Raw genomic sequence first — 16,230 nt, forward strand, 5'->3', positions numbered from 1 at the left:
GTACACCTCAATCAGGTGCCTCTGTCAAAGGTGGCATGATGGATGACAGAAACACGGGAAGCATAAGTCCGCAACGTACCAGACACAATGCAACATTCAAGGATGGGGTTTAAGGGAAGTTAATGAGTCATGTTCCTTGCTCCAATTAGCTTCTTGCGAGGCTGTCCTGTCGAGTACTATATGAAAAGCTTCAACAATACATATCTTTTTATCAGCAATGCTCAAGTTCCGTTCTACTAAATGACTATTTAAATCCTTTTCTCATCTTAAGTGATTGTGTGGAAGGAAACTTGGCTCAGGATTAAGCAACATGTACTATCAGACTTATCTCTGCATACATTTATCCTATTGACAGTCTAGTTTTCAAACTTGAAAGTGAATTTGACATTTGTTTTTAAGATAGAACATTGCTGTCGCTGAAAGTACTTGGCAAACCATTTTTAATGGTTTGGTAGACTTATCACACTTGTGAATTTATCTGAATCTAATTAAAAATTGTTTTTACAGAATGAAAGTAACTATACAAAAAGAAATATCACAAAACGTTTGCAATAGTTATTTTCAGGTCACTGTGATGGGTACAAATTTTGTGAGTGGATGTTCCAATTTTCCCAGGATCAGAATATCTCAGAAAATAAATGCAATGTGTGTGGTATTGAGATAAACAGATGAAGAAGACCTTTGTGTTTGTTACCTAGGTGGAATTGATATCAATCCAATTGGGCTCAGTCACTTAGAAACATACAAAGAAAATAGAAGCAGGAGTAGGCCATTCAGCCCTTTGAGCCTGTTCTACAATTTGTTATGATAATGGCTGATCATCAAATTTGATACTCTGATCCTGCATCCATCCATCCATCCATCCATCCATCCATCCATCCTCCCTGCTGCCCCGCCCCCGATCCCGATCCCAATCCCAATCCCAATCCCAGGATTCCTTTAGCCCCAGAGCTTTCTGTAATTTATTCTTGAATTCACACATTTTGACCTCAAATACTTCCTGTGGTAGTGAATTCCACAGATTCACCATTCTCAAGATGAACAAGTTTCCCCTCACCTCAGTCCTAAAAGGTTTACCCTTATCCTCAAACGTAACTGCCTGTTATACTTGCATGCTTACTTTCAGTGACTGACGCGTGAGGGCACCGGCGTCTTGCTTAACTATCCACCTTTCTCAATTTACACCCGTCCAGATAATAATCTGCCTTCCTAATTTTGTTACCAAAGTGAATAACATCACATTTATTCACACTGTACTGCATCTGCCATGTGTATGTCTATTCACTGACCCTGTCTAAATCACACTGAAGCATCTTTTCTTCCTCCTCACAGCTCAACTTTGTATCATCTGTAATTTTGGAGGTATTGCATTTAAGTTCCCTTTTACAAATCATTAATATGTAATATGAACAGTTGGGGTCCTAGCACAGATCCCTTCAGTACCCACTAATCACTGCCTGTCAATTGGAAAAAGGACCATTTATTCCAATTCTTTGCTTCCAATATGCTAACCAACTTAAAAAATGAAAAAAAAAACAACCAGGATTTTACACACTCTCTCTGTTGGAAAACAGACATGGGGAGTCATTGTGGGATGATTCAGCTGATGGTCCAGTGGTCCAATAACATTCAGCCTCGCCTTACATGTGACAATTCTCCAATTAACAGAAACAAATGAGTCTGAGGAACTACAACCTGTTGATTTGCTGCCTCCAAATGGGTGTGGAACCATTGGTGGAATGGGGTAAGGTGTAGGAAAAAGGAGAAAAGACATTGAATGTTATGCTTAGCTATATTTCTAATAATGAGATCTTTATTGATATAACATCAGCATTAGAACACTAAAACACGTGGTAGTAAGGGCTAACCTAAAAATTGTCTCCAATGTCTTCTGTTACTTGACATTAGTGCAGTGAGTGTTAGCAGAGATGCGTGCTTCTTAAATTTAATTGGAAACTGTAATTTTATAAAAGGAGTGTCAGAATTATTTTGTGTGCATTGACGTGCGTGACTATTCGGAATAATCCAATATTGGGGATAACCACTTGCTAATGTATGCAAGGGTGTGAAGATGTGATAATTAAGATTTGACAAAACATTTAATAGTGTTGAGATTAAAATGGATAATTAACTTAAGCGCATTAGCATTTAATGTCAGGAAGATTTTGTAACGTGTTCAAAATATTAAGTGAATGTCCCGCTGAAGCAAAGATTTGCAGTGCTGATGGTGTATGACTGGTCTTCTGTAGTTTGTGTTAAAGATCATTCAGATTTCAGGCACATATGGGAAGCGAAGTGTTTGTATCAGCCATTTTTGTATCTATTGTCAAATGCTTATATTCTTGAATACTGTGTATTTCGAGAATTATAAATGCTCTATGTATTTTTACACTTCATTGTATGGATAAATTATCATTGCTGGAAATTCTCAGGAAAGGTGATATCAGTGACTACTATTATAAATGTAACTATTATTCTCCCCCATCCTCCAGTGATGAATGTGCACCACCATTTGCTCAAAACGTAATTTACGTATAATACTGGAAAAAAGATACAGAGGTGGGAGTGGCATTGCCAATGTTTGATACTCGAGCAAATCATGATTCGATCTCTCCTGAATCACCAGCTTCCTGTTGCTCAGGAAATCCTCTGATAGACACAGTGAGGCTTTAGAGAGGAACCACTGATATGATCTTTGTTTTGGCATAAAAGCAACTGGGATTAAAGAGTTTTCCATATACATGGCATTTAAGAACCATGATGTAGAGATGCCGGTGTTGGACTGAGGTAAACAAGATTACTATTAAATAAACTGGTTGGATTCTAACTTGGTGTTGTGAGACTTCTTACTGTATTTAAGAACCATACCAGGTGCCACTTGATCTTGGATGAGGTGAATAGCCATTGTTAGGTAGATTGTAAGTAGTATGGGTGCTATTACACAGCCTTACTTGACACTGGTCCAGATCTTGAAGGTAAGTGTTTCAGATCTCCTATTCAAAATGTTCCAGTCATTATAATGAAGCAATTACAAGATATTGGAGATGTTTCTTGCATATCCAAATCCTTGAAGAACAATCCACAGAGCTTTGCACGTCAGGATTTTCCCTCCCATACCTACAGCAATGGGTCAGAATTCTCCAGCTGTTCACGCCCTGCTGCCCCTGCCAGTGAGACTGGAGAATTTGGTGCTTAGCAAGACTGAAGACTCCCAGCTGTGGGTGAGGTTGCAGAATCCAGCCCATAGTCTTTGGCTGCCAGACAAATCCAAGAAAAATGTTGAGAATGACACCAGGAACTCTTTATTGCTTTATGATCAAAGCATTTAATTCGATAAATTGTGAGGTGAAGTGACAGTGTTGCGAGTACTAATGTCCTGTGGATCCCTGCCACTTCCTCGGTGTTGCACCTCAGCAAAGTCGCAAAAACCCAGTCTGCAGGTGCAGCAGGTGATCAAGAAGGCGAATGGAATGTTGGCCTTTATAGCGAGGGGGATAGAATATAAAAGTAGGGAGGTCTTGCCGCAACTGTACAGGGTACTGGTGAGGCTGCAGCTGGAGTACTGTGTGCAGTTTTGGTCGCCGCACTTGCGCAAGGATATTTTGGCCTTAGAGGGAGTGCAGAGGAGGTTCACTAGGCTGATACGGGAGATGAGGGGGTTGGACTATGAAGAGAGACTAAATAGACTGAGTCTGTACTCGTTGGAGTTTAGAAGGATGAGGGGGGATCTTATAGAGACGTATAAGATAATGAAAGGGATGGATAGGGTAGAGGTGGAGAGATTCTTCCTGCTCAGAAAGGATAGCAGGACTAGAGGGCACGGCCTCAAGATAAGGTGGGGGGCAGTTTAGATCAGAGTTGAGAAGGAACTTCTTCACTCAAAGGGTGATGAATCTCTGGAATTCTGTGCTCGTTGAAGTGGTGGAGGCTACCTCGCTAAATATATTTAAGTCACGGGTAGATAGGCTTTTGATAGACAAGGGAATTAAGGGTTATGGGGAGAAAGCGGGTAAGTAGAACTGAGCCACTTCAGATCAGCCATGACCTTATTGAATGGCGGGGCAGGCTCGAAGGGCTAGATGGCCTACTCCTGCTCCTATTTCTTATGTTCTTAATCTGCTGCAGCACAGATTGCTAAACAGTTGTGCGGCCCTGCAAGTCTCTGAGCACTGGTATCCAATGCCATGCTGACATCTGCATGGCTACAGATGGGTTTGCATGGTAACAAAACATGGATTTCATGACATCAATCAGAGTTCCTATTGCTGCACTAAGAAGCTGGGTGGCTTCAGTCTGTGTTGTATTGGAAGCTAAGCTATTAATGATCAGTCGCCATTGGGTCCAAAAGTGTTCATAAGGAGTTGCCCACCACGTACACGCTGGAAAGGAGATACTTCAAGCTCTGTGCAAAATCCAATGCCAAATTCAAATTGGTCTCCTCCATGTTCTTTAGAATGCCAACGGGCTCTGCAAATGCAACAAGCCTCTCTGTATGGATGCCCATCAGCATTATCTTAAACACAGCCCCAACAAAGTCCTCTCCTTCACCTGTGTAACATAACACGCAAATGAGTTGGCCGATGTTGTATTCTTAACTTTTGGCCTGGCTATAGCCCATTCATGGTCAGTGACTCGCTAAGCTGATCCCAAATCAGTACTTTATATTGGAATTGTAAATCAGTGCAGTTATCTGAAATGGTGATTACAATTGTCAGATCAAGAGATACTGTCTCCCCAAGCATGTGCCCTTCAGGGTGACACTGTATTGGCTGTTCAGCTGCCGTTCCTTTGTATTTGAAAGCAAAACTGTAAAAAGGGAGTGTTGTGTGAAGGAAACCAGGGGAGAGGTTTGGGTGCTGGTAGGAGTGGTGAAACGCAATAAGTTAATGGTCCCACCATGCGCAGCTTGTACTTCATGCGAGATAGCAGGATGAGGGTGAATTGGAATTTGAATTGGTATAAAAGACAAGAACATAATGTCATCCTGAATGTTCTCAGGAATGCTGGATGCAATCACCAAAGTCACTTCCAGCTCCATCCAACTGCTCCTCCAAAGGATTTAGGACGTGCAAGCGTATATCATTTCTGGTTCTCTTCTGCTCACTGTGGTTATGTGTGAACTTGTCATATATGTTAGTCATGTCTCCTGATTGTTCATGTGTGAATAATGGGCTTGTGGTGCATGAGCTGTCGTGCAATGGGTAGGAAATGCCATGTGAAGATTCTTCCATTGATCTTGGCCACTTGTGTAAGGACATTAATTTTTTTTCCAATGCTCCTCTTAACCTCCTGAACTAAGGCTTCCAGTGACATTTTCTGCATTTGCAGTCTCCTCCTTTCCCAATAGGGACCAGCTGCTGTAGGCTGAAAGCTTTTAAGAGTTGTAGACTACCTGTACTTTTTTTTAATTCATGGGATGTGTGTATCACTGGCTGGGCCTGCATTTTATTGCCCATCCCTAATTACCCTTGAACTGAGTGGTTTGCTAGGCCATTTTAGTGGGGCAGTTAAGAGTTGACCACGTTGTGGAGGATCTGGAATCACATGTGGGTCAGATCAAGTAAGGACAGTAAATTTCCTTCTTTCAAGGACATTAGTGAACCATTGGGTTTTTACAGCAATTGACAGTGGTTTCAGGATCAGCATTAATTCTCATTTTTAACTGAGTTCAAATTTCACCATCTGCCACGGTGGGATTTAAACCTGGGTCCCTGGAGCATTAATCTCTGGATTATTAGTCCAGTGACAATGCCACTACACCGCTGCCTTCCAGGAAGCTACAGATAAGTGGCACAATTGCGAGGCATGCACGCTCCTGGTCTCCTGCTGACTGTGAATGAATCAGCAGCACTTATTGCACTGGGCTGAAAGCTGTAAACTAGTTAATAAGCAGACAGCACAAATTTTGTACGCTGCTGCTTTAGCTCAACCAGGCTCATTGCCAGCTTGCACTTGTTCACAGGCCCAATTCAATTTTTGGTGCGATATTCTGATGTGATAACCTGAGGATAGGGATGGGCCACAGTCAGTCCGAATGATGAGCGTGTACTGAAACAGTATGAATCATTGCAGTACAAAGAAGCCTGTATGTGTAGAATTGTCTCCTGGGCTGCCATTGGACACAAACAACATTTCAGTACCCATTACAATCATGCTTAGTGCACCAACTCAACAAAAAATTAATACAAAAGTAATAGCAGTCACGGAATAAATCAGTTCATACCTGGATGTCAGAAGACTTATTTTATTACTTGATTGAAATTTAACATTTAAATGAAATTCCTAAAAGAAGTTAGTATAGATATTACCCTCAGGCAACCTGCTGAACAATTGGATACTCTTCTGAGTCTATGTCATCCCATGTCTTGTGTAAGGATCTAAGTAACTGTGGCAATTGCACTAGTGGTATTTTGTTAAGCTTGATCTCACCATTGCTTTCAATCTTGGGGTAGAACTCTGATCCTCCACTGTTCATCATTCTCCTTGAGTGTTTCTGTGAAACGGTTCAGAAGACCCAGCAAATCTGGCGCAACATGAGTAATAGCGTTAGTCATAACTAACTGAAATTTCAGCAAACGGACCATGTATCATGTGGCACAGTGTTAGCACTGCTGCCTCACAGCACCAGGAACCAGAGTTTGAGTCCCGGTTTGGGTCGCTGTCTGTGCGCAGTCTGTACATTCACATTGGGTGTGCGTGGATTTCCTCCGGGTGCTCCGGTTTCCTCCCACAGTCCAAAAGATGTGCTAGTTAGGTGCATTGGCCATGCTAAATTCTCTCTTAGTGTACCCAAACAGGCGTCAGAATGTGGTGACTAGGGGATTTTCACAGCGACTTCATTGCGGTGTTAATTTAAGCCTACTTGTGACACTAGTGAATAAAGTTGAAACTTTAAAGAGCAGATTTGCACCATTATTATGGTGCAGGTTTTCAGTAAATTCAGGCCTAATATTTAACATAGATAAGCACTACCTACAATTAGGTGGATGAGGACTATGGGCAAATATTGCAGAAATCTAGGCAAACGCTGCCAATTACCAGTTGAAAGGTTATAAATAATTAAATGGAAAAATATTAATCAGATAAAAGCTACTTCATTAAATAAACAGTAGCTAACTAGATAAAGGTAGTTAATTGGAGATATTTTACAGTAAATTTAATAAATGCTACAGTGATGGATGAATATCATGGATAATTATACAGATGTTTGTGTGAATAAATGTTTGAGAATATTATTGATAAACATTGGATAGTGATATAGATGATTACAGTTAATTATATGGATAGGTGTCAACCTTATGTCTTAATGGCAACACTTCCACCTCTAAGTCAGTTGGTTGTTGGTTGAAATCCCTTCAGTACATAAAATTGGTTGACATATCTGTAAAAAAAAGTGTACTGTCAGAAATAATCTTTTAGTTGAGGCATTAAACATTAAGCCCTGTCAAGCTCTCTCAGTGAATATTAAAGATCTATTGCCACTTTTGATATAAAATCAGGCAGCTCCTCTCAGTGCCTTGGTTTCTGATACACCATTCAAATATATGAAACAGGAGTAGAAGTAGACCATTTGGTGCCTTGAACCTGCCCCATCATTCAGCAAAATCATAACTGATTTATTTGTGTTTTGCGTACCACATTGCCAGCTACGCCTGATCCTGATCATCTTTGATTCCCTTGCCTAATCAGAATCTATCCACCTTCAGCTTAAAAATATTCAGAGACTCCCCCATTTCAAGCTCCTGCCACCCACCCCCCCACCTCCCTCACCTCCACCCCTTGCCCACCTCCATCGCTTTCTGAGGCAGAGAGTTCCAAAGTTGCACAACCCACTGAAAGAATAGATTTCTCCCGCTCTGTCCTATAAAAGTGACCCCAAGTTTTGGACTCAACCACAAGAGGAAACTTCCTTTCTTCATTCAGGCTCAAAGGGCTGAATGGGCTATTCCTGTTCATATTTTCTATGTTTCTATATCCGTCTGTTCAAAACCATGCAAGATCTTATATACTTCAATCCTGATGCACTTCAATTGTACACTATATTTGCATCCAATGTGAAAAAAAAAGCAGAATATTGCACAATTTTGGAAATCTGAAATTAAAACAAAGTGCTGGAAAAACCCAATCACCGGAACTCTACTATCTTCCCCGCCATGGAATCTGACAACGAAAATCTCCGTTGAGCCGGGCGGAAATTTCCAGTCTTGTTTGAACAAGGCCATAAAATCCCACATATTAAGTCTGGTAGCACCTCTGCAGAGAGAATTGTTTTCCTGTTTAATTTCAGGATGTGGGAGTCGCTGATTGGGCCAGCATTTATTGCCCATCCCTAACTGCCTCCGTTGTGGGAGGTCATTGAGAGCCAGCATGTGTTCCAAATCGGGTAAGGATGGCAAATTTTCTTCCCTAAAGGAAGAATTAGATGGTATTTTTACATCAAAAATGGTTTAATTTTAATTCCTGATATTTATTGAATTCAAATTTCACCATCTTCCATGGTAGGATTTAAACCTGGCTCCCCAGATCTTACCCTGGGTCTCTGGATTACTAGTCCAATGACAATAACACTACATTGCTGTTTCCCCAAGTCCAATCCAATATGACACTTCTTTGGAACTGGGTATTTATGGGAATTTGCTATTTGCAAATTGGCTGTTGCATTTTCTAAATTTGTGTTAGTGATTATACTTCAAGAATAATGAATTGGCTGTCAAGCGTTTTATAATATCCTAAGGTTATGATAGGAGCAGCAACATGCAAGTTCTTCATTTACTTTAATATTAGGACTATTTATACAAGTACACTCAATCAAAAATCAACTTTGACTAAATGCTACATTAATTGTACAGATCAGGATAATTTCATGAATAATCATAAAAATATTGTGTATAATAGTCTAACTGTTTTCAACTTCCTTTTTTATGGATCCTCTATGTGGCAGCCCATTCCCTAGATCATAAGATGGGAACTATTTCAATCTTTGTGGTTCTCTTGTCTTACCTATATTACCGGGATTTCACAAGATAAGGGCTACCCAGGTAAAACAAATTCACTTTTCCATCCTTCTTTGTATGAAGTACCTCCCGTCTCCAGAGTTTCCAGAATGAATTGCTTATCCTGTAAAGAAATCAGAAACCGAATCACCGTCTTTTATTAATTCAAAGGATGCGGGTGTTGCTGGCTCGGCCAGCATATAGTACCCATCCCTAATTGCCCCCAAGAAAGAAGGTGGTGGTGAACCATCTTCTTGATATCTTCTTATGAACTGTGTGGTAGGTATACTCTAGGGCTGTTCAGGAATTCCAGGAATTGGCCCAGAGATATTGATGGAATGGAAGCCAGGATGGTGTGTGGCTTGGAAGGGAACTGTCAGGTGTTGGTGCTTCCATGTATGTGCTGACCTTGTTCGTCAGAAAGAAATCCCACAACACCAGTTTAAAGTCCAGCTGGTGTTGTGGGATTTCTGTCTGTTTTACCTCAGTCCAACGGCGGCATCTCCACATCATGACCTTGTTCGTCCCAGGAGGTAGCGGTCGTAGGTTTGGAAGATGTTGTCGAAGGAGCCTTGCCAAGCTGAGCTGCTGAAATACATTTGTAGATGGTTCACACTGCTGCCACTGTGCGTCAGTGTCGGAAGGATTGAATGTTTAAATTGTGGATGGGATGTCAATCAAGAAGGCTGCTTTGTCTGGGATGGGGTTGAGTTTCCTGAGGGTTGTTGGAGCTGCACACATCCAGGCAAGTGGAGAGTATTCCAGGCACATTCCTTGGGGATAGTGAATATCTGTACACTACAGCACAACTGTGCTATAGCGCTTTATGGAATTACATTGCAGTTAATCATCCTTGATAACTTTATACATTAAATGTACCAAAGGTATCAGAACATGTATTGTGAGGGAAAATGTAATCTACTATGTGCATTAGTGTCAGAATGTCAGGTCGAGCTAATCCACATGATTAAATATAATTTTGATACATGACTAGTCAATATAGTGCTCTCCCAGTCACAGTCTCAAGCTAAATTAGACCATTGACTACATTCTTTGCATCCTTTTCGAACCTGAAATGCACTTTAGCTTCACATTCTCATATCCATGAGAGAGACTGCTGACTGCCACATTCATCCCTTATCTCTTTTTACAGATGCCTTTGTTACCTTCAACCTGGAATATTCTCATGGTCAGCATGCTGGCTTCCCATCAGGAACCTGTTCCAAAGCTCTGATGGACATATCCAGTAACACTTGCCCATTACTGCACCCTCACTGATGTGCACAGGTTTAATAATTCCCATTGAATCCAATACAAAATCTACATACTTTATGATGTACTTCGCGCCTTGCCTTGTTTAGTAATATTCAACATCCCTGTATTAATTTCTGAATACTTTGTTCTTTTGACTGCAATCTTCTGTACAACCCTCTCCTGTACCAGAATAAACCTTCAGCTGACATAATTTATCATTTTGAAACACTCTTCCGAAATATCACTGTCTACATAAGAACATACTGTCTGTCTCTCTCAACCTTTAAAAACCTCCTCAGATGTGATCTCTTTGGCTAGCTTCAGGTCAATACTTCTAATTTTCTCCTGACTCAGAGCTGGTTTAACTCTGCCTATTATGCAGAGCAACCTAAGACATTTTGTTTTAATTTAAGGAACTATATAAATGCAAATCATTATTGTCAGTCAGGTATAAAAATGAATAAAATAGTTGCACTTCATCATTCTCGCCTTCACGCAATTGTCAAGGTTTTTGGATTAACCAAGCATAATCTGAATGTTTTCTCCTTCACACCTCATTTTGTATAAGGCTGCTTACTTTGCAGAAGTTGCTTTTTTGCTTTCCCGATTCATGGACGTATCCAATCTGATCTGTTATTACATGATTCTGATTTCAGCTGGAGCACAAAGGGACAAATAGTATCAGAGAGCATTGCAGTACGCCAGTTTGAGTTGCTGTTGTTGTCAGATAATGTTCCTGTGACATGTTGCAAGTGACTCTGTACTACAGTGGGTCTTCTGATTGTTGTCCGGCTGAAGAATACGCATAGGTAAGATTAAGACAGGAACGGTTGGCTGCAATACCCTCCTCAGTTAATCAGCCTATTGGCACACAAGTCAGGATTTTGTAGATTCATTGCATTCCTATGACACAGGAGGAGGTCATTCGGCCCATCAAGCCTGCACCAACAACAATCCCACAAGGCCCTATCCCCGTAACCCCACATATTTTCCCTGCTAATTCCCCTGATATTAAGAAGCAATTTAGCATGACCAATCTACCTAACCTGCACATATTTGTAGTGTGGAAGGAAACCGGAGCACCTGGAGGAAACCCACATAGACATTGGGAGAATAGGTAAACTTCACGCAGACAGTGACCCGAGGCTGGAATTGAACCAAGTTCCTGGGCTGTGAGTTAGCAGTGTTAACCACTGTGCCACCATGCCACCCACTTGCTACCTCTTATTCCGAAGCACTGAAAAGTGGATTGCTGTTCTGTTCTTCAAAACGTTCTTTTTTAACTTCACGAGCTAGTGCCCAGTAGGCAGGACCAGCAATGATGGATGTGCCCACCTCAAACTCAAGGTTTGCTTCATTTCAGGATGGATTTTTGACAGGCCATTTTCCACCATTCTGATGTGCAGAATGTCTAACCCATATGAATTATGAGTCCATGTTTCTGCATGGCTAGCTATGATATAAACAGAGCTAAGCAATATAAAGATAGCTTTACTTTCACCACATTCCATTTTTTTTTCCTGCCAGCATTTAGGTTCTCAATAAAGCATGTACCAGTCATTCAAAATCATTTATCTTTTGACTGTGTATTTTCTAATTTTGGGAGAATTGGGGAACCTATAAAATGATCCCAGGCAAGTCAGACAGCATAAGATGTATACGTGCCCAGGCATTGCCATACTCACAGCATTGCAGACAAAGGTGACGATATCTTACTTTGGTAGATGCAGAAAGCCTTCTCTCTAAAAGAAGTTAGGACAAAAGATCTGTTTGCATTATGAAGGTATGTAAATTTCTAAATCAAAGGCCCAAACCCTCCAGTATCCATATTGTTGAATTCTGGTCTTAAATTGGGAGATACATGTCAGGACCTTCCAGAATTCCTGCCTGACAGATGTACGTTTGCTGTAATAAATAGTGAAGTTTAAAATTCCGATGACCGTTTTCTGTACCCCAGGTCCCTCAGCGAAAATCTCTAATACAGAGAGGCTTGGGCCGGATAAGTGGGACTTAACTGGATAGCGCCCTGGATACCTTATGCTGGTAAATACTTGGTTGAATTATAACTAAACTGGACACTCACAGCTGAACACTTGAATCATCCCCCAGTGCGACTCAAACAGACCTAACTCTTTCTCCCACCATCACAACACCGACCTGACTGCTTACTCACACCTCGCTTCTTGAGTGTTGTTGAAGCTGCATCCATCCAGGCACGTGGCGTGTATTCCATTAGAATTCTGTAGATGGTGGACGGGCTTTGGGAAGTCTGGAGGTGACTTACTTGCCGCAGGATTCCTAGCCTCTGATCTGCTAGTCTTCAAGGATCCTGAAACTCTGAAAGCTTGTGCTGCCAAATAAGCCTGTTGGGTTTTAACCTGGTGTTGTGAGACTTCTTACTGTGCCTATTCCAGTCCAATGCTGGAGTCTCAGGCTCCTTGAAGACTCCGAAAGCTTGTGCTGCCAAATAAACCTGGTGTTGTGAGACTTCTTACTCTACTAATGTAGCCACAGTATTCATACGACTTGTCCAGTTCAGTTTCTGTTTAATGGTAACCCACGAGATGCTGATAATGTGGGATTCAGTGATTGTATTGCCACTGCGTGTCAAGAGGTGATAGATAGATTCTCTCTTATTGGAGATGGTCATTGCCTGTCACTTGTGTGGTATGAATTTTACTTTGCACTTGTCAGCACAAGCATGGAAGTTGTCCAGGTCTTGCTGCATTTGGATATGGGCTGTGTCAGTATCTGAGCATTTGCAAATAGTGGAATTGTGCAATCATCAACAAACACCTGATGCTTGACCTCCTAACGAAAGGAAGGTTATTGATGAAGCAGCTGAAGATGGTTAGGCCTAGGGTACCAACATAAATGATGTCCTGGAACTGAGATCATTGACCTCCAACAACCATAACCATCTTCCTTTGTGCCAGGTATGACTCCAACCAGTGGAGAGTTTAGCCTTGATTTCCATTGATTCAGTTTTAATAGGACTCCATGATGCCACATTCAGCCGATACTGATTTGATGTCAAAGGCAGTCACTCTCACCTCTGGGGTTCAGCTATTCTGTCTAAGTTTTAACCAAAGCTTGAGTGAGGTCAATAGGCATTATTGATCAAACAGCTCCTCCCATTCCTGGAAAGTGCTGAATAATTTTTATTTGGTGCTGAGAAATTTGTACTGAATATTTAATTAGAGTGCCAAAGAAGTATTCGTGACTTCAGGTGATTGCAGTTTGAGAGAAAAATAATAGATTAACATAAAGTTGCATTGACAATTTGCTCATCCCTCTTGTCACATTTAAAAATTCTGCTAAAAACTCAGATGTGGTTGATAATGAGTACACAAAGCTAATCGAAAAGATCAATGAAAAATGTGATATATCCTAAATACATCGTGGCCTATTGTAAGTTTCCCATTTGCACAAGAGTTTAATGAAATAGTAGCTTTAATGAAATAATAGGGGCAGCACAGTGGTTAGCACTGCTGCCTCACAGTGCCAGGGACCCAGGTTTGATTCCCAGCTTGGGTCACAACCTGTATGGAGTTTGCATGTTCTCCCCATGTCTGTGTGGGTTTCCTCTGGGTGCTCCAGTTTCCTCCCACAATCCGGAAAATGTGCTGGTTAGGTGGATTGGCCATGCTAAATCCTCCCTCATGTACCCGAACAGCTGTCAGAGTGTGGTGACCAGGGAATTTTCACAGTAACTTCATTGCAGTGTTAATGTAAGCCTACTTGTGATTAATAAATAAACTTTAAACTTTAACTTTTTAACTTTAACTACCTGTGGATTTGAAGGTGTGGCACAAGGACAGAAATATTTTCCCTTGCATTCTAAAGAGCTGACAAAAATATTCAGCCTTCCTACAGTAACACATGGTAAAGACGAAACAGTGAATGTAGATAAAAGCATGGAAAGCGGACAGGATCCAGACTGGGAGCACTGGCTAAATTCCTCACTGACAAAGTGGTGGGTTGGGGGTGGGGGGGGGGGGGGGGGTAGAATTTACCGCTGACAAGTTTGGAGATGTGCAAAAATATGACTGTCATAGTCATGAGCACCACAACTGAAAGTCCTTTCAGCAATGGACTCTGTTAAAGAAACCATGCGATGATCACTGAGATGTTCCATGCAATCTTAGCTTATTAACCAAAGTAATTTCATCTTCACCCTCGGGGTAGTCCGTGCAAAGAATACTCTTGAAATGTTTGTGGATTGTATTCTGTATCAGTTGTTTTGTGGGTGGAATGCCAAAATATCTCCTGTGCTGTGTGATCTGCCCCTGACTCTAGAAAGGACGACAGTCAGTTCCATCTTTTCTGTGCTCTACATGCAAAGGGAAGGGCAGTCATCAATGCATAAATCTCCGAGAAAACTGGTGAGCTTAATATGACAATCAGAGGTAAATTTAATCTTGGGGATTTAGTATGTAAGAAAGGCTCTGAAATAGTGGAAAGGTCCTGGTCAGGGTGTGATGAGTGATTTGCCAACATGATAGTCAAACTATTAATTCACCTTTAATGGAATTGATTATATACATTCAGAATCTGAACAATTAATTGGGAAACAGTGAGGCACCCTATACCTCACATCCTCAAATGTTAGTCAGCTTTGAGGAAGAGAATACAATAAATAAAAAGGCTGGATGATAATAGTCAAAGTGATACCAATGCACGCAACAAGGCTATTATACCCAAAGGACACTGCCTGAAGTCAATAATAGGATAGCCTACATACTAGAATGATCTAGTGTATGGAGGGATAACAAAATGCTCTGTTAGGATTGTCTTGCTGAAAGTAGGCTGCGTTCAGCTGAAAACAGACCAAAGATGTTTTACTGGTATTGTAAAGGGAAACTCACTGACATCATTGTGTTGCATGCCAATAATTTTCCGAGAGAGGGGGTGCAACGCCGAGAGGGGGTGGGGGCACGACGCCGAGAGGGGGTTGGGGCACGACACAGAGAGGGGGGAATTTTCACTGTTGGAAATCAGGTTGTAGGGACCTTCAGTTATATAGGCTTAAATATCAACCAGAATAGGTTGGGAGTGATCTTGAATCCACAATCATATCCAGAAAGCGTGAATTCTCTTCTGGTAAATCAGACCAGGTCATCACAGAAAAATGACCTAACATCCATCGGAGAAACAGAGTAGTTAAGAAAGTTGATTGGATTGTTAAATTGGCTATGGACTTACACAAGACCTGATGCCAGTTACGACATAGTGGAATTTAGAACAAAGATGAAAGACACTGCAATTGTAAATGGTTTAAAGGCAAATAAGACATTAAAGAAATTAAATTTGGAGGAATGAGTCCTTAAATTTCCAGGCCTTGGTGACCCAAAAATCATTTAATTTAGTTATTTTTAGTAACGCTTTCCACTGCCACCCTTCCATATGGCTATTTGAGTACAGCTGGATTTATAATATTCTTGATGGTAAAAATGGAAAATGGTGCCCCTTGGTTTGAGAGAGCAAGAAATTTACCAGGGTGATTAATACTTCCCAGCTGCAGAATAACTGGTGATAGATATTTCTCTTTACTTATGAAACATTTTGAGGTAATATTATACAAGGAGCATTCTGAAGAAAGTTTGCTCATTGAATGTTATTGGGACAACCATTCTTTCTCAGATAGAAACATAGAAGATAGGAGCAGGAGGAGGCCATTTGGCCCTTTGAGCCTGCTCTGCCATTCATTGTGGTCATGGCTGATCAGTCAACTCAATAGCCTAACCCTGCTTTCTCCCATAACCTTTGATCCCATTCACCCCAAGTGCTATATCTAGCTGCCTCTTGAATACATTCAATGCTTTGGCATCAACTATTTCCCGTGGTAATGAATTCCACAGGCTCACCACTGTTTGGGTGAAGAAGTGTCTCCTAACCTCCACCCTAAATGATCTACCTTGAATCCTCAAACGGTGAGATAATGGGCATATAACAGAGAAGGTGACTGAGAAAAAGTCCAGGA

General features: G+C 41.1%; 1 protein-coding gene across 1 annotated transcript in view; it reads left to right on the forward strand.

Moving 5' to 3' along the window:
• astn1 (astrotactin 1) overlaps positions 1-16,230 on the forward strand; it is a 2,322,431-nt gene that overhangs the window by 672,956 nt on the left and 1,633,245 nt on the right. The gene's annotated exons all lie outside the window — the stretch shown is intronic.

This window comes from Carcharhinus amblyrhynchos, chromosome 9, assembly GCF_965287045.1.
Source record: "Carcharhinus amblyrhynchos chromosome 9, sCarAmb.v2.hapA, whole genome shotgun sequence".
In the NCBI taxonomy this organism is placed as follows: domain Eukaryota; kingdom Metazoa; phylum Chordata; class Chondrichthyes; order Carcharhiniformes; family Carcharhinidae; genus Carcharhinus; species Carcharhinus amblyrhynchos.